Genomic DNA, 20,698 nt, shown 5'->3' with positions numbered 1-20,698 from the left:
CTGTAATGGAGCAGCAAAGTTGCAGGGATGGAGCAGCGAAGTTACAGGGCCCAGTCTGTAATGGAGCAGCGAAGTTGCAGGGTTGAGGGTACAGTGTGAGCAGACTTGTGTTGACTTTGAAAAATTGACTTATCTTCATAAGAGGTTAACTTGATGGATGGAGAGAGGTCTAGGTTTTGATCAAAGGGTCTTGGTTGTCTCATTTGACTTGGTTCTTGAAGAAGAGATTTTGGGTTTTCCCCTCAAATAGGGGTTTTTCCCTCGTTGTGTGCCTGCATCTTGTGTCCTTGATCTTCATGCATTTACTGTTTTTATGATTGCTTGATGAATAGAAGTAAGAGAAGACATAAAGAAGCAAATAAGAATTAAAGAAGGTCACAAGTAATTATCAAATATAGAAAATCTTTCTGCCTTTATGTTTTTCCAACAGGAAGAACTTGGGAAAACAAACTTTATCTGTGTAACAGGATCTCACAATGCTTATGGAGAATTTCCTCAGCATCTAGTGAAGCTTCCAGAGGCTAGAGGATGAGAATTGGATTCCCTCAGGTCACAACTAGAGGAATTGACACAGCGATGGAGGGAAGGCAACAACCTGTCTGACAATTATAACAGTCAAGGGGGAAGACCAGCCTCCCAAAAACTACTGTAAATGTGTTGACATGATATGTAAATAATGTTTCTTAGTGGGGGCAATTCTGGAGAATTTACAAATGGGCCAATAAGGAAACTGCTTTTTTTTGTTTGAAATTTCATATAAAGCATTGTAAATGGTCGAATGGAAATCGTATATTCCGACCATATTTTTGTATATGTTATCAGTTACTGCATAAGTAAGCATGATGTAATCCTACTGACTTCTCTACTCGACCTTTTATCAATGACAAATCATTGTTATTGTTATAAAAACAAAAACAAAAACAAAAAAATGGATTAAGAGTACAAGAAACAATAGAAAAAATGTCTCAAACCAATGAAGGCACTACTACAGGCCTTTCCCATTATTGCAAATCACTTAGCTTAGAAAGTTGGAAATGGCATGCAGGAAGGGCAGGTGATGATTTTGTTCTAGGTTGTGGAGGAAGGGTTAATTTGATGAAAGATTTGATTGGTCATCTTCAAGAAAGAGATTTTTGTACCCTTGATCAAGTAGGAGATCCTTTAACTACAGGTATCTAACAACAAGGTTTAAGATTTGCACACCATTGTGTTTGGAAGGGGAATAAGGCACCTTATGTAACAAATATATAGAAAGCCTAAAGAAGGACATATCATATTCAGGAAGGAAATGGATTCTCTTACATGGTCTCAAAATAAGATCATGTAATGAATACGTTGCTCATCTTGGTTACAAGACTGCCACTGCTTTAGAATTACAAGAGCCTAGCTGGTGGTGGAGTCAATCTGGAAGATAAAAACTCTAAAAATGACTAGAATCTTCTTTAGGCTAGCTTAAAGAAATACGACATTAAATTACAAGTCTTGCAAAGGATGAGTGGGGTCCATCATCCATGGATAGTATGTTATGTAGAATGCTAACAGGCTATATTTCATTTGCTAATGAATTGTCCATATATACCACAAATTTGGACGAAGGTAGAGCACATTATAGGAGAGTCAAAGGTGTGGTTTGGTGAGTCTATGGAAGAATGTTTGAGGAAATGATTAAACATAACAGCATTAAAAGAGTTTAGATCGATTCCACACCCAGTCACTTGGAACATATGTTGGCTACACTCTTCCCAATTTTTTTATGAAAATTCATTCCATCCCTTCAAGTTTATGATGAAGCGAGATTTATGATGCCAAATTGTAGAATTCATACTAATCAAGGGCATTACAGACAGCCAAGAGAGTGTTACCCACCAAAATGGGTAACCCTATAGGAGAAACATTTTTCTCCAATCTTGGACAGCCAGTCAACCAGCAGCCCTACACCTTGCTCAGTGATGATGATATGCCACATTCCTCTGCCATTTGCACCAGTCATGCACCTCTCTCCATCCAACACTCCTCTTCAATGAGGAGGGACTACCACTCAGCAATTACTTTAACCATTTTGTAGTCAAGTGCTTTTACTTAATGTTTTGGGCATTTTAACATGGATGAAGGGGTGATCTAGATGATTGACTGATCTTGACTGTCAACTTGTTCTCTCACTTTACCAGCAGGGTTGGTCTTTAGCCCTAGTCTAGTGGAACCTCCTCTAAGGCCTTAGAGTCATACAAGGGGCACTGCTTGGAAAACTTGGATTGAAGTAGTGTGTCCATTACCCATTACATACATAACAACTTTTATCGTTCCCTTACCACCTCCATCCATCGGGTTAACTGTCACTGGTTCTTTACAATTTGGCACTCACACATACAGATCCTTAAGTAGAGCTGGAAATCTTAACACTGGAGGTTGATGCAGCGACAAGAATGAAAAAGCATGACATGGCCACAATAATAGAAAGCAAAAAGTTAAAATGCAAAGGATGGCTAGGATATAAGTAGCACGTGAGAAAAGGTCTAGCATGAGCTCTACCCCCCCATTAGCCATTGCCCAGTGTCTGAGCACTAGATGCTCCATCTCATTAGAAGGAACCCTTGGATGCCCCAACCCTAATAAGCGAGAAACTCACTCATCTTATGAGGTGAAATAAATCGTCTATCATATAAAGTAAGCTTTGATCCTTGAGCTATGTACATATAAAAGCATTATCAAAAGGAAGTAAAAGGCACACTAGACGAGTGGAAAAGCAGGCCGAGGAAAGCGATAACTCATGCCTCCACGATTGCTCCCTATATTACATCTATACACTCAAGATGTGGACCACCATCAATTGGTCCATTGGCCATGGCACTTAGCCATAAAGTCATTTCCCTCAGCTGATACTGATTTTCACAAACAACTACAAATTAAAGGGTTCACTTTCAAAATACCACCTCCCCTTAGCAACTAGAAGCACCTAAAAGGGTTGATTAACTAACAACCTCTACAAAGGTAGGGAACACATTTACGAGACTTGGTCTAGTTCGATATTTGATGGTGATCCTTGTTTGAAGTAATATTATGCCCCACAGTTAAGTATGGTGTACGCTAATGCATCTATAGTTATTGTGTCTAATGAGTGGTTGGTTTCACTTGAGTTTGATATGGTTTGGGCAAGTGGTTTTTCACAGAGCAGTTGAGGCCTTCAGGGCACACTATCCACTCCTACACAACATGATGCCTAGGCCATAGTACACTATCAAAGAGCATGATGACCTTGCAGATACAACATTGCCCTTCCACAACATAGCTTTGGGCACTTTAATGATCTTTCCAGTTGATGGACACCCAAAGCACCCTTAAATGCTAGAACATTGAGCTCATCTTACTTAGCATTGAGGATTCTTGAGGATGTACCCAACAGACCCAGCACGCCCCTAGGCTAGCCTTGACACTACTCGATGGGCATGCCTTGATCCATAGCTCATTTGATGTTGATCATCCCCAAGATGAATAGGCATGGCTTGTATTACCTCATGGAGCCCCAATGCTAGAAAGAGAGTACACTACATTGTCCAAATGGCAACCACGGAAATGACGTAGGGCACCCAAAGCTAGCTTTTAGATACATGGGGATGTTTTGAGGCTTGATTCGAGGACCCTTCCTCAAACTGAGTTTGATAATGATGCTTAGAGACACATCCAACCCTTGCATTGTACTTTTGGATCATTTTTATCCCCAAAAGGCCATGATGTTAAGCTTAGAGAGGCCTTACAACCCACACGTGTGGGCAAATGTTGGCATATCTCATTTTGTTGAGCTATTAGACTAGTTTGTAACCTTTTCACAGTTACTCATATTGGGAGAACTTTTCAAGTGAAACTGTGTAGAGGATTTTATATCTTGTCCAACGTTTCAGGTGGACTCTCCACCCATCATCAAGGACTGAGAATTTGAGTGATCACTAACGAGCGTTGTGTATTCATTTATAGAAGAAAGATTTAGAATTAGCAATTAAATAATAATAGTAAAATAATAAACTAGCTGTTAAAGAATAATAATATTAGGAATAATATTATTAAGATAATAAAATAGTCGTTAAAAATAAATAAATCAAATAAAATAGAGGAACAAGGGGGGAGAGAAACACAGAGTATTTTAAGGACTATATTAGGATTAACTAAATAGATATTGAGGGTCAATTCAAGATAATTGAAAAATTAATGGGAATGCCAATTACAAAAAAAAAAATTACTATTAAAAGAAAACGGTTAAGCCCCCATATTTACATAATTAATTAATTAAGTAGGGGGTAGAAAATTAAGAGGAAAATGAGCAAAATAAAAGGATTAAATTAATAGTTAAGAATCAAGTCAAGATTTAAACAAATTGATTAATTAAAAGGAAATTGAAGTTAATATTAACAATAATAAAGAGGACAATGGAAATTTAGATAGCATTAATTAACAAGAACGAAAATATGGAAATAGCCAAATCAATAAAGCTTAAAAATTTGAAGGTTGATAAGCAGAGAAAAGGAAATAATTATAAAAATGAAAATGAAAGATTAAAATCTGTATTATTGGATTAAAGATAAAATGATTAATTGGTTAAATAATAAAATGAATAATTGGTTAAATAATTTTAACCAATTATTCATTTTATCTTTAATCCAATAATAAATATTTTAATCTTTCATTTTCATTTTTATAATTATTTCCTTTTCTCTGGTTATCAACCTTCAAACTTTTAAGCTTTGTTGATTTGGCCATTTTTATATTTTATCTCTTGTTAATTAATTCTATCTAAATTTCCCTTTTCCTCTTTATTATTATTAATACTAACTTCCATTTCCTTTTAATTTGCATCCCTCTAATTAATAAATTTGTTTAAATCTCTTGACTTGACTCTTAACTATTAATTTAATCCTTTTATTATCCTCATTTTCCTCTTAATTCTCTAACCCCTATCTAATTAATTAATTATGTAAACATGCAGGCTTAACGGTTTTCTTTTAATAGTAAAATTTTGTAATTGGCATTCCTTTTAATTTTTCAATTATCTTGATTTGACTCTCAACATCTAATTAGTTGATCGTAATATAGTCCTTAAAATCCCCTATGATTTTCTTCCCCCTTGTTCCTCTATTTTATTTTATTTATTTATTTTTAACGGCTATTTTATTATCTTAATAATATTATTCCTAATAATATTATTCTTTAACAACTAGTTTATTATTTTAATATTATTGTTTAATGACTAATTCTAAATCTTTCTTCTATAAATGAATACACAATGCTCGTTTGTGATCACTCAACTTCTTAGTCCTGGATGATGGGTGGAGAGTCCACCTAAAATGTTGGACAGGATATAAAATCCTCTATACAGTTTCATCCAAAAAGTTCTCCCAATGGTTTGTAACCTATTTACTTTGTGTCTACTCAAACTTCTTCTTAGGCTTTTAGTTGAATTAATGAAAGTGATAGACCTCCTATAAAAGGAAGATCACTCCATTCATTTGTTCATCATCATATTTGTCAATTTTAGCATACTTAGAGAGGCTTGACTTAGCCTTTGTATTTTGCTACTTGTGGAGATGTGATCTTTTGCAGACATCTTTTTAGGATTCGAAGAAGGAATTTTCTTGGAAAACTTGTGAGTATTATTGCATAACTTTTATGGTCTTACATGTAATTAAATATTGCTAAGGTTCGTCTATTGTTTCTTGTCTAAATGCAAGGTTTTGTTGGAAAGCGTTGGTGAATTATTGCATGTTAAATCTATATTCCTTGAAATCCCTAAAAGACTTCCTACAGTGTTTTTCTTCTAGTTAATTTCTACCCCTAGAAAAATATAGTTAGCATTTGCAAGTGAAAATAGGATTTTACTCCATGCATGAATTTGATATCTCTTAAATTTGGCCCCTAAACCTATATCACCCAAGTAAGGAAAAGCATTAGGATCCTTATCATGGTAAAAAAAAAATCATTGAAAATTTATCCTTCTCTTTCTTTTCTAATTTCTTGGGCCTTTTAAGGCAAGCCACTACAGTTAGGACAAGGGTTGATTTAAACTAGGGACCGAGGAATCAAGTCGTTGGAGCTACTTTCACCTCTTTTCATCTTGATTGGGTTCACACACTTAACATCTAGCCTCTTCCATGGTGAAAATTGCTTTGGTAGGGTTGATATCATCAACTCTAGGCAATTATTGCCTAAGTAAATCCTAGTCTTATACAAGGGGCTTCAACTCAGGACTTATTTAAGGGTTTTCATATCCTATTGTTGATCATTCTTTAAGTAAACTTTTTCCTTGTGCTTGCACGCCTAGATGCACTTTTGTTAAACTACCTCTTGAAACCCTAGGTATCAAGTAGTCCTTTCAAGGCTTCGCTTATGGTTTGCTCCTTTTTCATAGCGAATTATGCCCTAATCAATGGAAGAAGTACCTTGCTAAGCCTCTCACATACATCACCTTCAACCAATTGACTTAGAACATCCTTTGGGTGTTAAACTAGGAAGCCTATCGTGTGTTGAAAATCCACTAAAGAGTAGGAGGTGGAGTGCTAAGGTGACTATGGCAACCGCCTCACTGTGGTATCTTGCTCTAGTTAGTGCCATCTGAGGCCCAGGCCTCTCACAATGCCTACTATATTTTGAGGCAACAATGAATTGCCAATTGACAAGTCCTAGGTTTCTGGTTCTTTGGATGGAGTCAGGCAAGGTCCTCAGTTTTGATACTATCGAAGGAATTCTTTGCTTATCCTATTCTCATTATGTGAAGTTCAAAGCAAGTTTGGGAATAGTCACTAGGTTCCAATAATTTTGCAAAATTCATGCCTTTGAGATAACTGCTTAAGTATGTACTAGAAAGGATTGTAGCTCATATTCATACATTTGGAGGCTCCTCTTTATTGATCAGTTGGATGAAAGGAATATATCGACCACATAATTTTATTCTCAGGCCAATCAATGATCATCTAAAACAGATTGAAGAATCATTTGTATTCATGTCTTTTAGTCGTATCTATAGGGAATTGAATGTGATTGCGGACCTCTTATCAAAAGAAGTCAATTGCTTGCCAATGAGTCTATGGTTGTGGATTAAGGAGGTTGACTCTTTCCTCAATTTAATAAATATCTTAAATAGGATTTTTTTTCTTTCACTGTCCAGATTTCTATGGTACTCTGGGAAGACTATGTTGTTTCATCCGGATGATTGTAGGCTATATTTTTTGCTTGTGTATAAGGGATATCCTCTTAGGATAATATTGCTACAATTTTTTTTGAAATAAATGAATGGTTAGTTTATTATATGAACGAATGTAAAGGCAACTAAGTTGATTATCAAAAGTGAATCTTATTACAGCGTACGTTGGGTATAAGAGTCTTTATGGGGAAAAAAACTCAAGCTTTAAATGAGTCCTTTTTATGTGCTTTCATAATGTGATGAAAGCACCGAAGAAGTCTTATTTTCACTCTCACTATGAATGAAAATTGTGATATTTTACTTTGCCAAAAAAAAAATATGGTAGAAACTTTTAAAATATTTCTTTTACAATTACGCATTTCTTTTTTGGACTCATCAATTGCATTCAATTGTCACTACCTTTAGCCTCTTTTATGTCCGCATTAATTATCATCTCTCATTATTCCAAATATCTTTTGATCGCCAAACTTTTCCTTCCAAATCAAATAGTGCTTTGATACAATGTAGGAAAGTACAACACACATATGTCGAAGATCAAATAAAATAATAGTTCAATCATGTTGCATCATCAAATCTCTCACCCACAATGAACCACACAAACTAAATCACCACAGATGACACATCTATCCAAACCTTGTATCTATATCAATAGATTACAAACAACTCTCGTGGTTGGATACCTAGGCAAACTAGTAAGATGGTTGATACACGATTTGAACACATTAGTTTGGAATTTTGGTGGTCTTTAACTCTTCAAGCTTGGTTGACCAAGTATTAGGACTCTCCTACATCCCCTACTAAGATCGTGTAGACAAACACCTTGTTGGATCCAGAAAACTCTGATAATGAGCCAATGCCACTATCAACCCCTGTCGTCAGCTATCAGACTGGGGCATTCTTGACATCATCGACCTCTAACACTGGACTTATTTACTTAAGTCTTCTACATCACCGGGCGCCTTTGATCTGGTTATATACATGTTCTTCAGGTTGTTTTGTAGTTGTATCCTGCTTTACTTCATTGTATCCTATTTTTAGCTTTGACATATTCTAGGAGTTATGTTTAGACTCCCACATTATACTCGTATAGGATCTATCCTTCAATCCCATTGACCTAATTTTGTGCTCATCCATTGGACATTAATAAAAAATAATCTTATCTTCTCTTATCTTATAACAATGAAGCATGGGTTTTAGGTGAGGAAGATGTTGTAGGAGGCCTTTTATTATGCTTCAAATGTAAATTTTTTATTATGTTCCCTTTTACAGTAATTTACATGTTTCAAACCTAGTTTGCAAGCACAAGAACACATCCTTCAACACATCCCTCAATCAGTCACATCAAAGATTAACAATAAGCTTAACTAATTGATCATCAAAGATGAGATCTACAAAGCCATCACTCATGAAAAGAAATAAAGCGCCAGGCTTGAATGGCTTCCAAATCAAACTACATAGAAGCTAGGGACATTATATAGAATGACAACTACAGAACAGTAGAAGAATAAACGAAACTCGATGAGAATTGTGGGTAACATTGTCACCACTTCCCTAGACCTAATTCCCAAGAACAAAAAGCCATCTATTAGATCCAAGTATAAGCCAATTACTGCAAAATTATTTCAATCAAGCTAAAAGAGCTTATTCCTTCTACTTTAGAGAAGGAAGGTAGAATGTGTCAGAAAATGTAACTAGGTTCGGTCTTCATAATTATTATTGTATTTATATCACTGTATATTTTATGTAAAATCAAAAAGAAGAAACAAAGAAAATTATTTTTCAAGCATGGGTGTCATGCTCAAGTCAAATTTTTATTTTATTGAAACATGTTCTTCATCCTCATTATTATTTTGTATTGGTCAAAGTCAAAGGGTTATTTATAGGTTGGAAAAAGATTTTTCAAATATGTTATTTGGGTCAAAATTGTCTCTAGGTGCAAAGTTGACCTTGCCTATCAAGTCGGCCCTGCCCCAAAAGACATGTCTATTCGAAACCCCTCTTGACAATATAAATAAAGGGTGAATTGAGCTCATTTGGCACAATTGCATGATTTGTTCTAAGATATTGCAAAGAAGGATAGCAAAGAAGGGGAGGGCAAAATCTGAAAGAAGGGTTTATTCTTGATCTTGAATTTGTGGAATTTTTGCCTTCACACGTCTCTTGTTGAAGGTTTGTTTCTGATGTTGTAAATGTTGTTGGTCTCTAGTTGTTGAAGGATCTTCAAGGTGGAAGGAGGGCTTGACTTGGCATCTTGAGGTTTGGAGTCTTTCCATGGTCATGGTTCTTCGATATCTCACTTTGATCTAATTCTATAAGAAGAAAAATTTACTGGGTTTTCCCCTTCGAGGGGTTTTGGCCTTGGCTTGGAGCCTATATCTTGTGTTCTCTGTATTCTTGTGATCTTCATGTTTTGTACATTTGGTAATTGTTTGATGAAGAAGACATAATAAACATTAATAAGAAGCCAGCAACATTCACAAGCAATTATCAAAGAAGATAAATCTACACTAATTTATAGTCAAATTGATTTCTCAACAAAATGAAAGTTTTAGCAATCACAATCATAATACAAGTGATCTTGGCCTTAGAATGATCAGAACAAGGAAGACACGGTGGTATATCTTACTCACATGGGAGAGTCACCATTGTCACCATAGCAACCTCTCCAATCGTTTTAGTGATAACAGCAATCCAACGCAAGGGAGGCTTTCCCAGTAGATCTTAGAGATCAATTGGCCCAATCAAACCAAGAGCCCCCACCCACCCCAGGCTCCTATTTCTATCACCTCTACACAAGAGCATTAACAATTAGGGTTTATGGTGATTTTGGAAGGTAATTTCCAAATTTGAGTTCAAGGGGTCCCATGATGTTCCAAGGGCTTCATTCGTCCAATATAGACTCAAGAAAATTCCCCAAACACACATAATTAAGAAAGTACATAATGTTGTTGCAAACTAGCTTCTAAAATAAGAAATTGCAGCACTATAGCAGTTTATAACAGCAATAATAAATAGCCCCAATATATATGATAATAAAGTGAAAAATAAGGGCTATGATAAGAGCAAAGCAGAGACTTAACTACAACAAATTTTATGTGGTAAAAGAGCATATAACAGCATTAAAAACCCTAGACAGCAGCCCTAGCAAGTCGCTGAAAATACATTAAAGACAATATTGCATATTTTAGAACATACTCCAAACACTTTCCAACCCTAGGACTAAGATATCCAAATCATTGAATGCTGAAAATACAAGATTTTGCCGCAATTAAATCCTAAATTACCCTAACATAAAAGAAATTATTTTAATATAGTAACGATTGACACATGAGGATGACAAGTATCTTTCTCTAACTAGGGAATGTGAAGTCAAGGATCAACACACTTGTGAGTAAAATGGAATGGATATAGGTTCAAGACTAAGGAACACCCAATTTAGTCATGTTACCACAAAATCCAACGGGCCTAGTGTAAAGCCTCACTAGCAGATACAAACCTCGTGGTAACAAAAGATCGGCCACCATTGTCACCTTAGCAACCTTTCCCCAACTATTTAGAGTAAAATAAACTACAAAATGATGGAATGATCTAATGATTGGAATAGGGTGATAGCAAAACCAAGAGGGCTAAGATATTGTTTACCAAAGTTTAAGCACTCTATCCTTAAACCACTTAAGTAACTTCAAGGAGCAAAACTATCAATTAGGTATGCAAGGTTCGGGGTTTGTAATTGAGCTTTTATGGTTGAAACATGCATAAAACAACAATATAAATGATGACATCAAAACTATAATTATGGTTTTATAATGCAATTAATGCTAAGCTTTGCTTTACATCAATGATTAACTGCAATCCCTACTAAAAGGGAAATAACACGTCAAGTATAGTTACATTTTATCAATACCTCAAGGAAACCCTAACCCTAACCCTAGAATTTTAGACAGAAGATAAGAAAAATAATTACAAGAGAGATTGGTCAACACCTTCTAGACTAATGCCTTGGCCTAAATGGAAAATGAAGCCTTTTAGGGCAATTTGAAAGAAGAGGGTGAGAGACCTCCTAGACTAATGCTTTGGCCTAAATGGGAGACCTGCTAGACGAACCCTAACATCTTCCTTAGATGGGAGATTTTAAGTTCAAGAGATGCACACATTAGGGTTCTCATGAAGGATTCAACAAAAACAACTTTGCATAGCATAAAAGGAATCAAGATTTCAAGACAAATATTGCAATTTAAACATGAGACACATAGAAAGCCTAATTCCCATAATATAGCATGCAAAATCTAAAATATAAGCAATAAACTCACAAAATTTCCACAATATTTTCTTCAAGAAACCTCCTCATGCAACACTCCTCCTTCAAAGACAAATTCGCGCCATGAAGCTACATTGCAGAAGAGAAGGCAAGAGTCAGTGAGCACTTCCAAATAGAGAGAAGTGTGGTGGATGATGATAAAATGAAAAGTTACTCCCCTCTATTTCTAGGAGGGTAACCAAGTCACTTTTTCATGATTTTACAAGCAAAAACCTAAACAAGTTTACTTGAGCATCCAGTTAGGTCAAAGGTCACAAGTCGACCTTGAAATAGTTATAAAACATAATAAATTCCAAATATAACCCACGCAAGGAAGAAGAATGGTCTCTAACATGACATCATTCTCCAAAGTACGCAATAATGCATCAAGGAACTGGAGCAAAGGCCCAAGAGTAGTCCTCACTCCAAGAAAGTCCCAAAGTGCAGGCGATTCAGTGCGCACTTCCAAAGAGAGAGAGAAGTGTGTTGGATGATGATAAAATGAAAAGTTACTCCCCTCTATTTCTAGGATGGGTAACCAAGTCACTTTTTCATAATTTTACAAGCAAAATCCTAAACAAGTTTACTTGAGCATTCAATTAGGTCAAAGGTCACAAGTCGACCTTGAAATAGTTATAAAACATAATAAACGCCAAAAATAACCCACACGCAAGGGAGAAGAATGGTCTCCATCATGACATCATTATCCAAAGTAGGCAATAATGCATCAAGGAACTGAGGCAAAGGACCAAGGGTAGTCCTTGCTCTAGGAAAGTCCGAAAGTGCATGTGTACATCTCCAAAGGCACCTCCTCCTCTATGATGTCATCTAAAACAAGCCCTACGTCACCATTTTCATGCATACAGGAGTGACGTAGCAAAGACAAAAATGCTAGCCCTCCCAAGTCATCTCATTGAAAACCATCCTCATCTAGGCTCTAAAACAAAGTATCGTCCATCAAACAGGGACAAACCCAGCCTGGAGGCATCCTGGGTTCATCTAGGCACATCATCAGATAGTCCAAAACCCAAGCTTTCAAGCTTAGTGTTTCAGCATCTAGAAGCTCATCAAGAGTTGTAGTAGCATGTGGACATTGCTCAAGGCCTAACACTTATCTCCGGAGAGGCAATGATAAGGCCATATAGTCAAGTCAACTCTCAAAATAGGGCAAAGCACACACTAGAAGGCGTTGAAGAAGAGTCAAGTTATCCCTCAAGGGATCTCTATTGTGTTAGTATCATATAGAACTAGTAGTCAGAAAACAAGTTTTGTCTTTCAAATTATAATAAATGTATAAAGGTTTGGCTATGATCTTGTAGACGATCAAGCTATGGGCCTTAGTTTAGAATAAAATTTTCATTGTTCAATATAATTATGTCAAAGTGTGTGAAAAGTCATGAAAATAGTCATTGATGTCTTGAGAGGTTGAGTTAAGTGGGCCTAGCGTCATGTTTCATCAAAAGATCATGAGCGAGCTCATGTTGTCATGTTTTGTCGTCATGGGCATAGATTTGTAGGGTCCCTTGTGTCAGTTAGAGTGTCAAATCATAATCAGTCATGACATCATCATTAGTACAACGGTCAGGAGGACAGCATTGTGCTTCTGCCAAGTGTTGCGCTTTCATCATTCAAGTTCAAAATCACAACTATCGTCCATCAAATCCGCATTCAGCCACCTTAGGAGAGCAAATGCATGGTTAATCTTCAAAAACACCTCAGAGCCCTCTCACTTCTCCATTAGAATCTTGTTATATGGTGATTGAGGGCCGTTGTGCGAAGGAGGCAGGGGAAGCGCTGCACTCGCAAACAGGGGTTGTGCTTCTACCAAAGCATCAAATTTTGATGAGGAATCAGGGTTTTTGGCACTTTTGTCCATGTAGGAGGTTTTTTGTGAATATTTGAATCAACTCCAAATCATTTTGCTCAATTGGAAGATTAGTGTTTGGTCAATTCATGAAGATGGAGGTGCATTGCGCTTCTGTTGCAAGAAGAAGGTTTGGGGTTTAAAGGTTTGTGTTTGGCCTAGAAGTTTTCTCATGGGTTTGAAACATTGTATGGACCATTCCATGCCATCCCAGTACCCTCAGCATGTCAGATGATGGTCGGAGATAGTATAAGCTTGGAGCACTGTGCTTTCACACGGTCACCGTATTTTCACCATATCTCTTAAACCCTATACCCGTTTGCCATGAAATTTTTACAATAGATGCATGGGGGTGAGATGAATAAGCCCACTTAATTTCAGGTCAAAATGCTTCACGGTTTTCGAGAAATGAGCCATCATCATCTACAGCCATTTTTGGATTTTCTCGAGATCCGTGAGTCGAATTTGGCTCAATTTTTTGTGGAGAAGGGTTATAATGATATTAACTTGCTGTCAAAAAATCAGCTCAATCTGACTTATCATTTAGTAGATATTCAAAAAAAATCAGTCGATGTGCTTCTCTACTGTGTTTTTGTTGAACTATGAGGTTGCGCTGCGCTTTAACACAATTAGCGTTTTGACCAAGTTTTTCATGTCGAAATCTCTTGTAATTTGTTTTTATGACCTTGGTAAATGTTATGACACATCTACTGACTCATAGGCTCGATCTGGACTGAGAATTTAATGTAAATATGTCTAGAAAAGATTTAGTCAAACAATCCCTAATTTTCATAAAACAATTCTATTTTCACTACATTAGCTAGAAACAGAAATCCTATTAGGGAATTCGGTTCCTAGAGGTGGGAACAGATTTGTTTTAGCCTATTTATGATGTAATTGTAATCAAGCAAAGGGTTGGTCAGGTTTGAGGAGATAGAACACTGTGCATATTGTATTTTCTTGATTTTTCCAGTGAATGAAAGATAGAGGTGTGATTTACAGGGATTCCTGTGTCAGCTCTTGATGGTGTTGTGCTTCTCTCATGTTGTAAGTTTGCCTCATGTTATTTCCATATCTTAAATGTATGTCTTCATGTTTGGTTGAACCAGAATTTATCTCAGAATTCATTTTAAAGGTGCTCTGATTTAGGTTATCAAACAATCTATGTTTTCTTCTTAAAACAACATTTAGAATTCATCCACAGTTTTGATGCTCTATGTGTTGTTTCCACTTTTCTTATACTCACCCTCCTATAACAAATTAATTTGATTTCACCACCAAGGTTGCCTACCTTGCCCCTGTAGAAGGCCCCTTCTATCTTCATCATATCACTGGAAAAATAATCAACTTGACATGACTCCATGCCCAATGGATTTGTCTTTCTTCATACCAACAAACCTATAAAGCTTATGGAATGCAGAGCTTTTATCGTCAAACACATGGTCAATCACATAACACTATCTTGCAAGCGACTGGAGCCACTGAGCACCATACCTAGCCTAACATCTAAGTGATTTAATATTTTACCTCTCTGAAGTTGGAAGGGCTAGATTCAAAATTCCAAGTGGTTTGTGGTTAGCTCCAAGTTTCTCTTCAGCGTAGGGAAATTAGTGAGTGCTAACATGTTGCCTATGCAATACCACATAAACAAATCATCTCAAGATCAAGCGAGATTAACTTCAATAGGAACATGAAAACATTAAAGCATCATGGTGAACCATATCTACCGTTAGGGGCACATGAATGCTTCACACCATAGTTTTAAAAACTAGTCGATCTGAACCAGTAATCGGTCAAACTGGTTGGGCACATAGGGCCAGTTAATGAATAGATATAAGAATCTGATTAGAACGCCGAATTGTATGAGTTAGGTACCAAATCAACCAGTTTCGTACCTAATCTATACAAAACCGCCCTACTCGGCCAATTCCAATCCTAACCAACCCAATCAAATGTCACATGTGTGAGGGGAGTGTAACACCCCGAATAGTGGTTCTTCATGTAGTTTTGGAGGAAACCGGAAGTAGTTTTCCTTCCAAACAGCCCTCCTTGACTATAAAACTAGCCCTTCCCCTCATAAACCCTTAACCTAAATACAAAACCTAACTCAAACCTAGCAATGCTAGCATTAGTGGTAATGTTAAATTCTTAAAATAGAAGAATGAAAAGGAAAGATAAAGGCAATAAAGGAAACGTCAACTTTAACAAAAAAATTTACATTATCATTAATTGTTTCAAGATGTTTGAGAGTGGTTCCAACCTCACAAAAATTCACATGGTGAAAGTAGAATTTTAAATCCCACTCAAAAACCAGCATACTATAAGGGATTAGCATTTAATCAAGGGCATGAAGTCCTTTATGAACCTTGATGTTGGCGGTATTCATTGTTGAAAGCCTCTGATGTTGGTGGTATTAATTGTTGGACTCCTCTTCAACAGCCTTAAAAAAAGTGTACCCTTCACTCAAAGCAAAATAACTAGGGCTAGGCATTCTAAGCTTATTCTACCATATTTTAAGGTTGAGGAGATGAACCCTTCACTCAAACCAAAATCACTAGTTAGGCATGTTGAAGAATGTAACTAGTGTCGGTCTTCATAATTATATTTGAGTCATGATGAATGTATTTGTCAAAAGAAAGAAAAAAGAATTTTATTATTATTAACATTGACTTATTAAAGCATGGGTTTCATGCTTGGGTCAATGATTTATAGGTCAAAGCCTCCATTGCAGGCTTCTAGGGTTTATATCAAGAGTCCTTGTCCATGTCATAATGTAATAATCCCTTCTTGGGCATTGTCAATCAAGAAACAGATTTAATTTGATGTGAATTAGGTCTTCTAGGCCTCCTCCACCAAGTTGGCCTCAAACTGGACAAGTTGGCCTAATTGAGGGGCAAAATCTCCTATATAAAGGCAACAACTCAACCTCATTTGGAGCACTCACTCAACAAGTTCGATCTGCAATTTTTGGGACAAGAAAAAGTGTGAAATTCAAGGAACAAGGAGGAAAGGGCTAGCGAAAAAGGAGGACGACTTTGTCAAGCACAAGAAGTCGAAATTTTCTCTTTCTCTCACACGTGTGAAGTTGTTGAGCTGCTGGAGGGTCCGAAACTACAGTCCTAAAGCTGGGCCAAAATTCTGCAACTAGGAATTCTGAAGTTGGAGGTCGAAGTTCTGAAGCTGGGTGTCGAAATTCTAGGTTGAAGCTGCATTTGAGAAGCTGACACTTGGTGACTTTGAAAGAGATCATCTATTGGAAGGAAGGGCTGACTTGGTGGAGGAAGGTCTTTTGGTCTAGGGCCTTGGTCTATCTCAACCTGAATTTGCTAGTGGAAGAGTTTGACTAAGTTTTCCCCTATAGAGGGGTTTTAGCCTTGGCTGAGTGCCTACATCTGGTATCATTGATCTTCATTTTTTTTTATGGTTGCTTGATGAAACAAATATAAAAGAACATAAGAAAGTTAATAACATATCACAAGTAATTATCAACATAAGAAAATATTTTTGCCTTTCTGATTTTCTAACATGGTATCAGAGCTAGGGTGAAGAAGAAAGAAAAAGGCAGCCTGAAGATCTCTTGAAGAAAAGGGGATTAAAGGAAGGTCATTAAGAAAAAGGACTATACAAGGAGACTACTATCTATAGGAACTATGTCAACTACAATGAAGGGAGAAAACAAGCTAGAAGGAGTCTCCAACTACAGGGCATGGAAAAAGAGGATAGATCTTATCCTCACTAAGCACAAAGTTTTCGACCTTGTTCGAGGAAAAGTAAAGAAGCCTACAAATGATGCAAAGAAGGAGAAGTTCAGAGAAACCGAAATCTTGGCCATGAATCTAATAGTAGATGGAGTAAAGGACAACCTAATTCCATACATATCCAACATAGACTCTGCTCAAGAAATGTATGAAGCTCTTTCCAAGTTATTCACCATCAAGAACATTGGTCAGATAGCTAGCCTCAAGAATGAACTAAGGACAATAAGGATGACAAGAGACGATACTATGTCATCATATTTTGTAAGGATATCTAGAATAAGAGATGAACTCCAAGCAATAGATGAGGTTGTACCAAAAAAAGAACTCGTAATTGCTGCTCTTCTAGGTCTACCAAAATCTTGGAGTGCTTTTGCATAAGGAATTAGCAGTTGGAAGGATACTCCAACCTTCGAACAAATGTGGAATGCATGCAGTCAAGAAGAAGCCCGAATATCATTAGTAAACAACAATTATCTGTAAACGGACGTGGATACTCCACTGGACAGTTCGTCACAACAGATATGATAATATTATATTAAAAATCTGAGGTTCTACATTATTACAGTTTTATTAAACTTTAAGATCTATAGATTTAACTTTAATTAGTGCATGCATTCGAATGGAAATTATGCAGAAAAGTAGAGAACGACAAAATAAGCTCAAACACACACATAAGCCACAAGATGTGCTCTCTGGGAAACCCTTTCAGGAGAAAACCCAACAAGAAGGTGAGGTCGCTTCGCTCTCTTTCTATGTCTAGAAATATGGTTGCAAGTACAAAGAAGTAATGCCTATGGCCCATGGGCTGCTACAGTGCACAAATCCTCTCTATGTTTGCAGGTACAAAGAAGTAATGCCTATGGCCCATGGGCTGCTATAGTGCACAAATCCTCTCTATGTGCTCTACCTCCTATCTCTCCTCGCTATATTTGCTCAGTTATGGAACAAAATGCTCTCAAAAGAATAGAATGCCTCTTCCTCCTAGTGGCCCGGTTATAACACAGCCCAAAAGCCTACTAGTGGTTAATTTTGAGTCTTGACTACATCAACTCTTAACTAGAGTTACAATATAAACTTTTCTTAGAGTCTTTTACATCATAATCACATGGCTAGCCTCTTTTCCATGAATAATGGTGGCTGACACAACATCATCCCAAACTATAGGTGTGAAAACAAGAAGGTCAACTTTTGAGTGATATAACTTTTGCATATGGACACCGATTAGCGTGCTTCTTGCGTCGTTGGAAAGATCTCTCTGTAGAATAACATGAAATGTTGCGGTGCTAAAGCAACAAAGTCTTACCCCCAAAAAACGTCGTTTGATGCCTCAAAATGATCCCGGAAGGTTTCCAACCTTGTTTTGCCAAACTGGGTCCCGCTGGTAAAAACGGTCCTGTGAGCTGATTCCTCCACTTTTCCCACTCCAAATGCATCGAGATGGATCACAAACAATATAATGATCCAATCTAGATCACAACTCCCCATTTTGGGAGGATTTTGGTCCGCAAAAGCTTCCACTGAATGAGGTGAGGAAATTTTTCCTCCACCTTCTCTTTCGTGTACCATTTAGCTTTGCTTGGAAGTTGTCCCTTCAATCCAATCTGCCAAAGGTCATGTTGCCCCTATCTTGTAGTTCTAGACCTCTTCAACAAAACTATATCTTTTGTCAACTCTGCTTGAGCATCTAGTGCCAAATCCCCACAAAAGATAGGACCTGTTCCTCTTCCTGATCTAGCATTCAAGGCTTATAGAGTTTCAAATTCTCTGCATTCACAACTAAGTAAATGCGCATATATGGTGGTAAATTGAGTTGATAAGCATTATCACCCACCTTTTCCGGTATCTCAAAGGGACCATACCTCAGAGCCTTGATTTTCTTACCAAGCCCCTGCAGCGTCTCTTTGTTCAACTGTAACCATACTTTGTCTCCCACCTTGAATGACTTCTCTGTTCTATGTTGATCATGTTTGGCCTTATACTAATCCTCTGACTTCTGCAATGTTTCTTATACTTGTAGATGGATCTGCCTGATATACTCTATAAATTTTTCACCCTCAAAGAATCTCCTCTAAGATGATCGCTCACTCTTCCTTGTTGCCCATATGCAATATCCAAAGGTCAAGGTGGCAAATATCCAAAACAAGTCTCAAATGGGGACTTTCCTATAGAAGTGTGGGCTACTCTGTTGTGAGAATGTTGTATATATACTAGATTTTCATCCCAGGTCTTCGAATGTTTTTGGTTGTATTCCCTCAGAAGTTGCACCAAAGTCTTGTTGACTACTTTTATCTGTCCATTTGTCTGTGGATGGGATGTTGTAGATCTCTTCAACTTTGTGTCCATCTTCTCCCACAATGTAACCCAGAATGCAATAAGAAATCTTGTATCCCTGTCTAAAATCATGCTCCTTGGTATCCCAAAGTGCACCCAGACCTGTCCAAAGAACAAGTTTGCTACTTCTTGCATGTTGATAGTCTTTTTACAGGGCATCAAAACACACATCTTGTTGAACTTGTCAACTACCACGAACAGGTAATCATGTCCCTTCTTGGTTGTCATTAAACCTCCCACAAATTCCATGGAAATGATTTCCCAAGAACGAGTATGTACAAGTAAGGGGTGATATAGATTTTTTTCCCTGTTGCTAGGCTTGTTGGTACAACAAAGCATGCATCCTCTTATGAACCTAGCTACCTGCTCTTGCATCTTGGGCCAACACACATACCTCTACAAGTTAGCCACGATCTTCTTTACACCAAAGTGCTCTACAACCTTGGGGGTGTGAGCCTCTCTAATCCGCTGCAATCGCTCACCTTTAAGAACACATAGCTTATCTAGCCTGTAGAGTAACCCATCCTGGAGATGGTAATCAACCGTGTTATCGCCATCGTGCACAACTCTGACTCTGCAACCACTGATACACCTCCTTGAAGTCCTCATCTTTTGAATATTCCTCTCTATATGCATCATGGGTGAATGGGTCCATGTACATAAGAGTCCCCAAAGTTGTGATTTTTGATGTGCGTGGCCTTTAAAGCATGTCGGCCAACTTGTTTGTGCTTCCCTTCTTATACTTGATCACCAATTGAAACTGTTGTAAAAACCCCATCCACTTGTAATGCTTGGTTTGTTGTAGCTTACTCTGGACCTGCAAGTACTGGAACAGCTAGTGATCTGTGTGGATTATTGTCTCCTTTCCCATCAGATACTGCTTCCACTTCTTCACAGCTTGCACCATGTCATAGACCTCCTTGCCGTAGGTAAGGTATTTAAGGACTGCCCCATGAAATACTTTAGAATAGTACCATACATGCCTTCCTCCCTGCACCAATACAACTCCCATAGCATACCCACTCGCATTCGTCTCCACTTCAAAGGGTTGTTGCAAGTTTGGTATTGCCAGAACTGGTGCTTGGCTAATGTTCTTCTTTATCTCTTTGAAAGCCCTTCGCTGATCTTTTCGCCATTGGAAACTCTTTCCACTTGCTGTTATGGCGTGGAGCAGTGCTGCTACCGCTAAAAATGAGGCTATGAACTTCCACAGGTACTGTGCTACCCCAATGAAATTCTTGACCTTAGAAACATTAGTAGGC

At 37.4% G+C, this 20,698-nt stretch overlaps 1 protein-coding gene across 3 annotated transcripts in view; it reads right to left on the bottom strand.

Annotated features, from left to right (window-relative positions):
* Positions 1 to 20,698, bottom strand: part of LOC149210638 (F-box/kelch-repeat protein SKIP30-like) — a 140,657-nt gene that overhangs the window by 43,302 nt on the left and 76,657 nt on the right. The window contains exon 2 of one of the 3 annotated variants that reach the window (XM_089396752.1): positions 11,497 to 11,573. The exons of the other annotated variants lie outside the window; for them this stretch is intronic. The gene's annotated coding sequence lies outside the window, so the exon portion shown is untranslated. The remainder of the gene's footprint in view (positions 1 to 11,496; positions 11,574 to 20,698) is intronic. 3 annotated transcript variants of the gene reach the window in all.

This window comes from Pinus tabuliformis, chromosome 1_2, assembly GCF_031772625.1.
Source record: "Pinus tabuliformis cultivar Carrire ecotype Pingquan chromosome 1_2, CPIR1, whole genome shotgun sequence".
NCBI classification, from domain to species: Eukaryota; Viridiplantae; Streptophyta; class Pinopsida; order Pinales; family Pinaceae; genus Pinus; species Pinus tabuliformis.
The sequence above is the reverse complement of the archived record's forward strand: the minus strand, read 5'-3'. Positions and strand labels throughout refer to the sequence as shown.